Raw genomic sequence first — 13,336 nt, 5'->3', positions numbered from 1 at the left:
CTCATGTTTTAGGTAATTAGAATGAGATTATATAGCTGGGCAATGGCTGGCATAGTGAGTGGATATAGATTTTAACTTCAATTCACAGCAAATGATGATCACAGATTTAGCACCTTAGTTTGTACCTCCTCTGTACCTGAATCATCTATTGCTGTGAACCTTGAGCTTTAGGTGAGAAGGCTGGGTTCTTCGATAACTCCTCTGTGATTACTCAAGGACTGTAGTTCACTCCAACTCAAGGGGTGGTTTTCTTGTTAGAGAAAGTATTCGAGGCTCAATAGGAGACTGAAGTCTTGAAGACGTTTTACAGTGGTGACAGGTGTTTTGATTCAGGAGTAGGATCTTTAACAAGTCAAGTGCTATTATCCCCCCCCCCTTTTTTTAAATTGTTTTTAACATTTATTTATTATTGAGAGACGAGAGAGACAGACCATTAGCAGGGGAGGGGCAGAGAGAGAGGGAGACACAGAATCTGAAACAGGCTCCAGGCTCCAAGCTGTCAGCACAGAGCCCGATGCAGGGCTTAAACTCACGGACTGTGAGATCATGACCTGAGCCGAAGTTGGCTGCTTAACCAACTGAGCCACCCAGGCGCCCCATTATCCCCCCTTTTAAAGATTTCATTTTTTAAATTAATCTCTACACCCAACGTGGGCTTGAACCCACAACCGTGAGATCAAGAGTCACAGCTCTACCGACTAAGCCAGCCAGACGCCCTTACATATTATCTCCTTTTAAACATTAAGTTTTTTTAAGCACCAGAATTATATTTTTTGTCTTGAGATAGTGCTTTCTTCTATATTTGATTTCTTGGTTTCCTTGGTAGATACTATGGTCTCTTCCAATATTTCTTCAAAATTTCCCCCTATCTGGAAGTTTTTCTTAGAGGCTATCTTAGAAACCTTCTCTTAAGAGACAGACCAGTGGATGAGTCTTTGGAGGTCGTAAAACAGGATTCTAGGTGGAAACAGATAACCTGGATCGGAAGGTGGATTCAGTCCTAAAATGCTTAATCCACTGGCGCTAAAACGTGGGACTTCACTTTACAGTAAAGCTCCCCATAAAGCTGCTATCTCAATACCAAGAGCCATTTTGACGCTGTGCAAGTCCTGGTATTCCTGAAGGTGGCAAGCCATGTCACACTCTTGGTGAGATCACTCTGCAGCGGCCCAACACTATCCCGGCAGCTGGCCGTGTCTGCACTGTGCCGCTCTCCAGCTCCAGCCTCTCCAACACCCGTTGGCCCCACGCAGCCCCTCAGTCTGGACCGTGCATGCCTGCAGTTCCGCACCGGTACTCGTGAATCTCCTCGCGGCCGGCCCTGCTGGCCTCCGTGCTTCGCGCTGCCTGCTAGCTCAGGCTGGCAAACCTGGACTTGCACATTCCTCCACTGACCTGGCGGCCAGGGAACCTCAACGCCGAACTGAGGTGTGGTGTGGCCACAGCCACGCTCACGTCGGCCGAGGCCTGCGACGACACCTACAGTGTGGCCAGCGGCTCGGCCACCTCCTCATCCTGCACCTGGTGCACGAAGGCCAGGTCGTCTAGCAGCGACTCCAGCCTCTTCTCCAGGTCCAGGCGGGCCAGCGAGGTGCCATCCACATCGCGCTGCCACGCCTCCGGGCACCCTTGGCGCCCCTCCTCGTAGCCTGACGGCAACCGCCGCGCCTCGTCCGCCCAGCCGACGCGCTCCAGCGGAGTCCGCGCCTGCGCCGAGCCTGCCTCCTACAGCTGCGCGCGCAGCTCGCGCCGGAAGAGCTCACCAGGCGCGTCGGGCCGACGTGGCGCTGCCCCAGCGCGGTCGCCTCGGCTTGGATCGGTCTTCTACTTCCTGCGTTGGTGCGCCTCCTCCGTGAATACGGCAAAAGCGGTCGTCGAGGCCTTGAAGCTGCTCCATCTCCTGGGTGCGCGCAGCTGCCGGACTCGGGTCCGGCCCGTCGGATGCCGCAGGGCCACGGGCGGTGGGCCGGGCGCAGGCCGAGCGAGGAGGCCCCGGAGGCCTCATTGCCGCGGGACAGCGACTGCGAGATACCTGTGCCACCGGCACTGGAGAGTCACGAGGACAGCCGAGGGCCATCTTCCAACACCTTGTGGTAGCAGGACGAGGCGCACAGGTAGTGCTCCGAGTTGAACGAAGCTTAAGGGCCGGGAGAGCAGCTGCGGCGGAAGCTGCAGAGGAGTCTGCTTTCACGAGGCGCGTGAGACAGACCCAGGAAGGCTGCCCTTACCCAGTCCCACCCGCACGCCTACTCCACCCATCCATACCACACCGCTCGACCACTGTCACCTCCAGCATCTGGTGTGCCTCCCTCGTCTCCCCCTCGTCCCATCTGTCCATCCTACACGTGTCTGCTTCTGGTACTCCCTCTCCGGCTTGTCCTGGCCCCTTATACAGCCTCCACCTCCTCCAGGGCTAAACTGCCATTCTGGTATCTTGATTGGAGCTTCTCCGGCCTGCCCTGAAGCTTTGCTCAATTTGACATAATCGCCCTCTCTTTCTCTCTTTGGCGTCACCGCTGGCTCTTGCTCTCTGACTGTAATCATACTCAGGTTTATCGTATCCAAAACTAGCCAAACAAACAAGAAAACCGAACCCACAAACATACACATGAACAAAGCCACTTTCCCGCCGCTCTGCTGCCCCCCTAAGCAAGGGCCTTCCTTCGTTCTCTTCATCACAAAACTTCTGTAAAAAGTCATCTTTGCCAACTGCTTCCGTGCGGATATCACCCACTCCCTTCATCTTTGTAATCTGGCTTTAGCTCTTCTCCATAATAATTTTTTGAAGGTCGATAGCTGCTTACCAAATGCAGTGTTTTGTTTTTTATGCTTATTTTCCCTAATCACTTTATATGATTTTCCCTGTTCTCTCATGCCTTATTGCTCCCCACACCTGTAAAATTCTCCCCACCTTTGGCTCCCCCAATAATGTTTTCTTATATCTCTTTTTATCCCTATGCCTCCTCATCTTGTTTTCCAACTTGAAATATAGGTTTCCCTTAAGAATTTGCCCTTGGCCCTCCACTCCATCCTCACTTCTATATGGTCTCTTGGTGAACTCATTCAGTCTCATGGCTTTAATTCTTCCTTGTTTGTGACTTATTTCTGAAACCCCATTTCTAGCCCTGACAACTCCTCATTGGAAGTTTCCACCCAAACATTCTACCAGTGTGTTGATGTTAACAGATTCAAATCTAAATCATTATTTTTTTTCCTGAACATTTATTCCTGTTTCTGTTAATTAAGATCTTTCTCATTGCACCAACTCAAAACTTTTTTTTTTAATGTTTATTTATTTTTGAGAGAGAGAGAGAGACAGATTGATCGCAAACAGGGGAAGGGCAGAAAGAGAGGGAGACACAGAATCCAAAGCAGGCTCCAGGCTCCAGGCTCTGAGCTGTGAGCATAGAGCCCGACGTGGGGCTCGAAGCCACGAACTATGAGATCATGACTTGAGACTAAGTCTCAAGTCTTAACCGACTGAGCCACCCAGGTGCTCCTCAAAACTTTGATACAATCTTTAATTCTCCCCTTTTGTCCCACATCTGTTACGTGGTCAAGTTCTAGTAATTTTGTTTTGAAACATACATATTTTGTGTTCCTTCTTTCCTCTTTATTCCTGCTAGTACCTTCTAGTACAATACCTGGCTTCCTCCTACCTTGGTTAATGCTATAATCACCTAGTAGGTCTCCCTGCTTTCAGCCTTACCCTACTGAGCTGTACCTTATAGTCTGACACGCCACTACCATGTTAATTCCTAAAGCACACATCTAGGCTGGTTATTTTCCTGTTCAAACACTTTCACAGGCTGCCCAGTGCGTAAAGCATAAAGAACCAAATGCACACATTTAGGACCCTCTAGCTCTAGCTCTAAACTACCTCTCCAGTTTTATTTCCCATGAGGTGTCTTTTCCCACCAGCTCTTTACTTTGACCAGCAACAATCACATGCTACAGTTTCACATCCAATAGCAAGAAGCAAATGCTCTAACTCAAGAATCACTATATTTATGATTAGGTTGACAATTAAGTTTCTTTATTAAGTTATATACTGAATATAAAAAATTATAACAAGAAGTTCTGATGTAGAATGAGCCCTGGGCATAAAGGTCTACAGTGTGATTCTGTTACTTTGTAATTCTCTTGACAAAAATGTGTTCTCCTTTGCTAATGATCTCCTCTAATTTGGAACTCACACTACACTGATCACAGTGTGCTTTGTATTATAATTACCTGTTACCTATCTTATCCCTGCTAGGATTGGTGGGGCCCCAATAAATTACACCCTTCTCCCTACCTGAGAGGGAGGAGTGGCAGATAAGATCAAAACAATACTTTGTTATTGATAAAACTGGTTCTGAAGAAAGGTGCCTTGTTGTGCTGCAACAATAGGCTTCCTAATACATGAAACACCAGAATTTGACAGACTCCTCTGCAGTCCCAGGGTAGGGTTAGAGGTATAGGACTCCTGGAGTGGGCAGGACAGAAGTGTGCACATCCCAGTCAGTTCTTTCCCTTTTTTTTTTTTTTTTAAGTTTATTTATTTATTTTGAGAGAGAGAGAGAGCCAGAGAGGGGCAGAGAGAGAGAGAGGGAGCACCAGCAGCGCGGAACCCAACAAGGGGCTCGAAGTCATGACCTGTGAGATCATGACCTTCGACGAAACTAAGAGTTGGCCTCTTTACCCACTGAGCCACCCCGGTGCCCTCCCCCCCCCCCCCCCCCAATCAGTTCTTCGACAGTTCATCCAGGGAACTCACTCCTCCGCAGGCAGGGATTAGTGATGGGATAAAAGCATGCAGGCATTTAGGAAAAGACATCTCACCTAGACACCATAGAAGTTATCAAAATCCTCTGATAAAATTGTGGACTTCTTGAAGTCGAAGACAATATTTTGTGTACATCTTTTAGATGACATATCAAGTGCTTGATGTCTAATAATTATGTTAAATTATATACATACCATAATTATTACATATGAGTTATACAATTATTATATGCCATTTAATTCATACATTGTATAATAAATTTGCTATGTTATACCATATATAGAAATATTCAGTTATTTATATTAACAAATTATTAAATTGAAAAGACTGCTAATATGCAACAGTGACATTACCAGAGACTCACAGAGGAGAAGCTGGTTATTAGACAGGAAAACAAATTATTTTTGAGCCTGCAGAGCATGAGGAGAGGCTCATAGGGAAAATGAACACATTTTAGTTCATTTGCATGTCTAATGGTAATTTCAAAACAATCCTTCCTATAAAGAATTATCTTTTTTTTTAAGAACTATTTCTTAAAATCATATCAAAATTGCTAGATTTTTATTGCTTTTCAAAGTCATGAGAAACTTACTCATTTTATTTTTCAAGAATGAATCATTTTGTACCACCCAGACAATTTATATAATCCACCTCTCTGGATATGTAGAAAATTAGTGTTAGAGATTCCCTGTTTTCAATTTTCATTAAGATAGTTAGTGTCAAGTAGATGCAGCAGAAGTGTTTCTCTTTGAAGTGCCTTAGTGTTGACGCATCACCTCCTCATAGCACATAATTCCAAATTTATACACATTAGTTTGTTTGGAGGGGTCTTGATGGAAAAATACACTAACAAATACCATTCAGGATATTTGAATAACAGTTTGGGTGGGTGAAATACTGACATAAACTTTAGAACTTAAACTTGGGTAGTAATACCATATACGCATATAATCTGGTGAGTGTGTGTGTATTATGCAAGACACTTATTTGGATAATAGTCAAACACTCTTAAAGGAATGGGGTGTGTGTGTGTGTGTGTGTGTGTGTGTGTAGGTCCAGGTGGAACTTCGTGCTTCTAGGGGAAATACACGTGTACACTTACTCTAAGTATTTTGGGGTCCCTGGGATTGCTCGTGGGACTTAATACATTATCCTGTCATCATAAGGTACTTGAAAGTTGAATTTGAAACTTTCTGTAAAATTTTACGGCTGCCTGCAACAGTTCTGGGAGGTAGAGATACAGAACAAGCCCCTGAGAGGAAACCACTGAATAGTAAGGGACTGTCAGCTGAGACAAGGCAGTGCTTGCGGGCATTTGCTGCTTCCCTTGTCTGGCAGTGTGGCACCTGGGGGAGGATGAGCTTTTAGCTGGGGGAGTGCCGCGTGCCAACCTGGAAGCTCTCTGCCGTCTTCTGCAAGAGCTCTAGACACTGGTGGCTCCCGGGGTCACAGCTGGGGTCCGTGTTATAAGGGGGTTGATAGAGTCCTGGAGCAGTAACCTATGGAGAAATATCTTGAGGACACTGATGAGTGCCCTCTGGGAAACTGATGATACAATTACTAACAAGAAAATCTGGTCACCACAAAGATGCCGACCAGAAATCTAGAAAAGCTACTCATACCCCAAATCCCAGAAAGGAGAGGAATGACCAGATACAGTGTCCTATTTTTTTTTAAAGTCCTTTGTGTGGGCTTTTGGCTTCTTGCCTATAGTGTCTTCCATGGGAAATGTAATGTAAGTCCTTCTCCTTTATGTGCCCTAGGAAAAGGAACGAAGGCAGAGATCATTTTCTGCTTTAAGAACCATCTCCACCAACGTAAAAAACCCAAACCAAACACCTCCCTTAAATGGAGAGAATAATAACTGAATTATATCTGAGCAGATAGATGAAGTCCCAAAATCTCTTAACAGAGGTAGAAAATCAGTGAAAACCTATGAAGAGAATCTCAAATTCCAGTTTAGAATGTGACCCTGTGAAAGAAGACAGTACATTTATGTATTTAAAACTCATTGTACATATGCATGTGTACGTGAGGATGTAGCTATAGAAAAATTCACATGCAGAGCTGCACGCCGCAGCTCCCTCCAGTGCCCTCGTGCTGCTCCACGTTCTACCCACTCCCAGACGGATCCCTGCAGAGCGGAGCTTCCAAGAAGCAGAATCCCTCCCTTTCCTTTCATTCATCAGACACTTCAAAGAGAAATTTCTATCTTATAGGTAGACAAAATGAGTGCCACTCACCGTCCCTTTAAGAACAAAGCTAAACAACACATTGGCCTATGGCAACTGATTTGGCTAATGGCCACTATGTCAAGATGGCCTTAAATCCTTGGAGAACTAACACTAATAGTGCTTGATGGTAACATACCACCATGAAAAAAGATGGTCCTTGACAAATTTTTATCGATGTTGCCCAGGATTCATATATATGCACATATATATATGTATATATATATATACATATATATATGTACACACACACATATACATATATATGTATTTATATATAAGTATGTTTTTATATATTTATACTTACATATATGTATATATTGCATTGTGAGGATTTATGTGTTTCACCAAATTACAATAATTATATACTATATTATAAATAACATATTTATGTAAGTTTATATGTGTGTGTATATATAGGTACCACTTCACTGTGAGGATTTATGTTTTTCATCAAATTAGAAAATTCTCATGATTATCTTTTCTAATCTTGCCTCGGCTCCATTCTCTCCCCTTCATTTCTAGAAGTTCTTTTAGACTTAATGGAACCTACTCATGCTACCTTTTCTATCGCAACTTCCCGATCAGTTTTCCATCTTGTTATTTCTCTGGGATCTATTCTGGTATGTTGCTTTAGCTTGGGTTCCTTATTCATGAATTTTTCTTCAGACATGTCTATCTACTGTTTAGTTTAACCATTGAATTTTCTATTTCAATAACTTTTATTTCTAGAATTCCTATTTGGTTCTTTAAAAAAAAAAAATCTCTTTTTTTTTTTCGGTCATGACACCCTGTGTTTTTCTTGTGGATGTCTTTCTTTTTGTAATGTTTCTTTTCTAAACATGCTTCTTTTATATTCTGTTTCAGATTGTTGTTGTAGTAGCTCTGTTCTTTGAGAGGTGGAAGGTGGTAGTGGTGAATTCCTATTGCATCTTGCCTGTGATGGATTTGTCCCTTCAGTGTTTTGCCATTTCTTTTATTGTGAGCTCATCTCGTGTGGGGCTTGCTTATTTTTGTGAAACTAACTGTATTCTGGGTTGTGGAATGTTTCTCTAGAGTGTTTTTGTAACTGCTTCTGCCAGGCACTCCCAAAATATTACTAGCCAGGGACCAGTTTTTACATTAATTTCTTGGCTTAGACGTTTCTGGGCCATTCCAATAGGGAAATTTTAAAAACCAAATTCATGGTTAGACCAGGTCCAGGGTTTCACATCCTCAGGAAAGACTTTTTTCCCTAAAGAGAGACAAATAAGTTTCTGTGTCATCTCACTGTCCTGGTTAGGGATTTTTTTTGGTGGTGGGGGGGAAGGGGTCAGTATTTTCCCTGATGGGTTCGGGCTTGCAAGAGTCTCAGCTTCATGTCGTAGTCTCATTTCCACCCCTGTTTTGTGCAGGCTGAAAGCCGTATCTCCTGTGGTCATTAGAACCAAGTTCTAAGGGTTATGAAGATCTATGGCTTACTCCAATTCTGAGGGCAAATGAAGTATCAGTTTACATGCTGACTTTTTTGGTTTCATCTTTCTCCTTCTTTGGTTTCCCTTGCTTTCCTATGATCTTAATTTTGCTTTAAATTTTTTTTTTTTTCTGTATTTTATCCTGCAATTGTAGACATACTTGAAGGGAGAGTTTTCAAGTTATGTTAGCCTGCTATATTGTCAGAATTCGAAGTCCTTTTGGGGCGCCTGAGTGGCTCAGTCTGTTAAGTGTTTGACTTCGGCTCAGTTTGTGATCTTGCGGTTTGTGGGTTCGAGCCCCACGTCAGGCTCTGTGCTGACAGTGTGGAGCCTGGAGCCTGCTTCAGATTATGTGTCTCCTCTCTCTGCCCCTGCCCCACTCGTTCTCTCTCTCTCTCTCTCTCTCTGTCAAAAATAAATAAACATTAAAAAAAAGGAACTAGAAGTCCTTTCATCTATGCTTTATGTTTTCCCCACTTTAGATCAAGACCCATAGGACTTATGCTAAGACTTCTACATTAGCCCTCTAGTGAATTTTCCTCCAAGTTGTCTAAGATACCATCTCTCAGATACATCTTTCTAAAATACCACTTTGACCATGTGATTTTCTGGCTTAACAACTGTTCATGGCCCCACATTGACTGTGGAATAAAGTCTAAAGTTCCCTATCCTTGCATTTAAGGTCATCTATAATCCAGTCTCCAATTAAATCTATTTTCTTTTGGTTTTAGTGATATTTTTTATTTTTCTCTGTTGGACATTCTTAATTAAAAATGAGGTAAGTATTGTCTGGTATATAAAATTGTCAGATGGATCCTCAACTATAGGACAAGTATTTTTATCTATTTTGGTATGGGTTGGATTAGTCCTAATATCATCCCAAATCTTAGCACATGCCCTGATCTCAATAGGAACCCATGCCCGCTTCTTAAATTTTTTTTTAATGTTTATTTATTTTTGAGAGAGAGACAGAGCATGAATGGAGGAGGGACATAGAGAAAAGGAGACACAGAATCCAAAGCAAGCTCCAGACTCCGAGCTGACAGCATAGAGCCTGATGCGGGGCTCAAACGAACCATGAGATCATGACCTGAGCCAAATTCAGATGCTTAACCAACTGAGCCACATAGTCCTGTTTCTTAAATTCAACTAGAGAGGAGACATTAGTAATTGCTTCAAGCCATAGAAGAAAAGTAAGTGGGGCAGAGCTTTACCTTGAATGTTTTTGGAGATTGTCTATTTTCTATTGTGTGCAGTAAGAGAAAACTGTGCAGAGGAGGTCAAACCATAGAACGTGACACAAATGGCAGTCAATACGAGTAAAATGTATACTCTCTGTTTTTTACAATGACTTTTAATTTTCAAACCATGGTCCATTTGGTCTTTACAACAACTTGTATGGTAGGTAGAGAAAATTTAGAAATAAGTAAACAAGTCCGGAAAGGTTATTCATATATTCACTCAACTAATGAACAAATATTTATTGTACCAACTGTGTGCCAGGCACTGGGCTAGGGCTGGGGATTCAGCAATGGATGAAATGTGCTAAGACGGTATTTTATGGATCTAGAAATCTTACAGTTTTCTTATCTAAGGACTTATCCGAGGCTGTGTTTATGCATTAAATGGTGGACTTGGAATTAGAACCCAACTCTTACAGGTCCTGATCCATCAACCCCCTCTTCTGGCAGGTTTAGCCCCATACTTGACCTGGAATAGAGCGTGCATCCCATCTAAATTATATTTGCTATCTGTTTTAGAGCTAGGTTTACTGTTCGTCACACTCATTTCTCGTTTTGCTGGACACATAATTAGACTGCATTTCTCAGCCTCCCGTGGAGGTGGAGGTGGTCATGTGACTGAATTCTAACCAGTGAAATACGAGAGGTGATGTACAGTAAGTACTTTCAGGCCTGGACCACAGAAACACTTCACATGTAATAGTCTCTCCTTTTTGTCCTTCAGCTGCTGAATGCAGAGAATTCCAAGGACCAAGAAAAGGGTGGGGATAGAAGAAACTATATTTCTGGAATGACACACAGTAGGCAGCCTGTACATCAGGAGCACTTCATATGACTTCATGTGAGTGAGAAGTAAACTTCTATTTCCCTAAGCCACTGGGATTTGGGAGGGTTTTTTTGTTTGTTTGTTTGTTTTTTGTTTTTTTTGAAGCAGCAGATAGCATACCCTAAGAAATACACCCTTCAAATTAAAGCCTAAATTGGGACTACAAGAGTGGTAATCAAATGGCATAACTTTTAAGTGATCTATTAAACTGTACCCTCTACATTCTTTATTGATGAATGTGGATATCTATATTCTCATCAAATTTAAAGGAGATAGCACTGCAGGACATTTACAAATTTTAAGTGATACTCAACAATGTCATAGATCCAGTGTATCTTGGTATCAGCAAGGCATTTTGGACAAAATAATGAAACAGGGGTACTCCTCAATGAATTCAAAGCTGTTTAAACATACCGCAAATGATTGGTGGATGCATTTAAGTTCTTCAGCTGAAATATTGAGCTTTTCTCTTACACTTGTTTTGGTCAACATTTTGTCAGTGTCTTGCATGAGGATGTGGTAGGTATGCTGATCAAATACGCTAGTGACACAGGTCTGGAGGGAACAGAAATAAGATAGTTGACAGAATCAAGATTCAAAATTATCTTGACATGCTGCAGTGCTTGGCCAAAACTAACAACATGAAATGTAATAAGGATGAATGCAAAGTCTTGTTTTTAGGTCCAAAAAAGAATTATAGGCATACACGATGGAGAACATGTAACTTGGCAGCAGTTGATGTAAAAAGACCCTGGGGGTCTTATTGGACCAAAAGCTTGATTTGAGCCAACAGTGATGTGGCTCCACAAACTGAGCTGCGTTAATGGAAGCATTGTGTGATCATCATGAGACACATTAGGTTCTGCCCTCCTCAGATGAAATCTGGGGTCTTATTTTTAAATCTGTGTATGTTGGCAGCGTGACAAACTAGAGACTACACAGAGGAGGTGATGAGGATGGTGACTAAAGATGTCTCCTGCCTCTGCATCCATAGCATGCTGCTGGTGACCTTCCTAGTGCTTGTGTTGTTCCTCCAGCTCTGTACTCCAGTGTGTCTCATCTACTAGTCTGTAAGCTCCATTAAAAAAGGAATGATGATGATGATGATGATGATGATGATACCAACAGTGGTTACAGGTAATACTGATTGAGTTCTTCCCATGTGCAAAGCACGTCTCTAAAATGCTCGCATGTATTATCTTATTCAACCTTCAGGGCAGCCCTATGAAATGGAGTCTACTAGTGTCCCCATTTTATAGATGAACTAGATATAGTGGGGTTAAATTCCTTAGTAAATGGTGGAGTCAGGGCACAAAGTCAGGCAATTTGACAACAGGACTGGTGCTCTTAACCATATGCTATATGTCTGATAAAGCTCTGCAACTCCCCAACCTCAAACATTCATGTTCAGTCATCTTAATGGGAGAGACAAGAGTGGCACCTAAAAACCAAGTTATAGAAAAAAAAACAAAGAGGGGCAGGGCTCCTCCTTGCTGAGTAGTGGGAATTTGTCTAGTGCCCACTGCATATGAGAAGAGAAATATGCTCATAAGGTTTTGATATACCTGGGTACCCATACTAGTACTCACGTAATTAATAATCATACATTTTTTATGGTCAGGTTTTAGTTTCCAAAAGCATTTTATTTATTTTTGTGTTATTGAAGCATAATTGACATATAATATTATGTTAGTTTCAGGTGTCAAAAGCATTTTTAAAAACCTTGATGTTAGGGATGCCTGGGTGGCTCAGTCCGTTGAGTGTCTGACTCTTGATTTGGTCTCAGGTCGTGATCCCAGGATAATGGGATTGAGCCCCACAGTGGGCTCCATGCTGAGTGTGGAGTCTACTTAAGATTCTCTCTCTCTCCCTCTGCCCTTCTCCGCCACTCTCTTTTTAAAAGTAAAGAAAGAAAAGAAAAGAAAAAAAAAAGAAAAACTTAAAAACAAACAGACAAACCGTGATGTTCTTTAATCTCCCGAATGCCTTGTGAAGCAAGGCAAGTTTAGAATGAGGAAAGAAACTCAGAAAGGTTACATTTGTCCATCCATCCACGTATTTATTCCCCAGACATTTATCAAGTGCCCATTATGTTCTAGCCACCACAGCAAGATCACAAGAAGTTTGTAAAGTAGGTGTTATCTTTCTTTTATAAATACGGAAGTGTAGTCCTGAAGACTACATTAGCATTGGCACTATGACACACATGCACATACACACACTCTCACACACATGCACACATGCACGCCTGTGTACTATACATGCATGGTATATGTCTGGGCCCCACATCATCTATATTATCTATTTTTCTTTCAAAGGGTGGAATTGAAACAGTCATTTCCTTGCTGTCTCATGGTTAAATTTCATAGGCCTGCGTGCTAGAAAGGAGTTACCCATGAAATCCAGTTAGGAATTAACTAGTAGTTGAGTTCTTGGTTCCCATTATGATATCCTTACCAAGATACAGGTTATGTGAAAAAAATCAGAGTGACACTCATGCAAAAGGAGTCATTACCAACAATAGGAATGAAAATAGAAATAAATACCTATTAGAAAATGAGATCATCCTTGGAGAGTGCTTTGAGATCTTTGGGGAAATGTGGTTGGGGTGGGGGAGCATGCTGGGGCACCTTCCCTCTGTGGGTTCCAGACATTCCGTGCTCCCAGCCTCACAGCTATGGAATGTCCTGGAATGTGCTCGAATCAGTATGGGCTGTGGAGCCTGGGAACAGTAGGGCTCTGCTAGCAGGGGCTGGTCTGGCCTACCTGGGATCTCTGGTGTGGTTCAGTAGCCCCCAGGCCTGGAGGGGAAGAAG

At 42.6% G+C, this 13,336-nt stretch overlaps 1 pseudogene; it reads right to left on the bottom strand.

Annotated features, from left to right (window-relative positions):
- Positions 1-435: 435 nt before the first annotated feature.
- LOC131508524 (alpha-internexin-like) lies at positions 436-2,338 on the bottom strand (annotated as a pseudogene).
- Positions 2,339-13,336: the final 10,998 nt, after the last annotated feature.

This window comes from Neofelis nebulosa, chromosome 4 (genome assembly GCF_028018385.1).
Source record: "Neofelis nebulosa isolate mNeoNeb1 chromosome 4, mNeoNeb1.pri, whole genome shotgun sequence".
Lineage (NCBI taxonomy): Eukaryota > Metazoa > Chordata > Mammalia > Carnivora > Felidae > Neofelis > Neofelis nebulosa.
The sequence above is the reverse complement of the archived record's forward strand: the minus strand, read 5'-3'. Positions and strand labels throughout refer to the sequence as shown.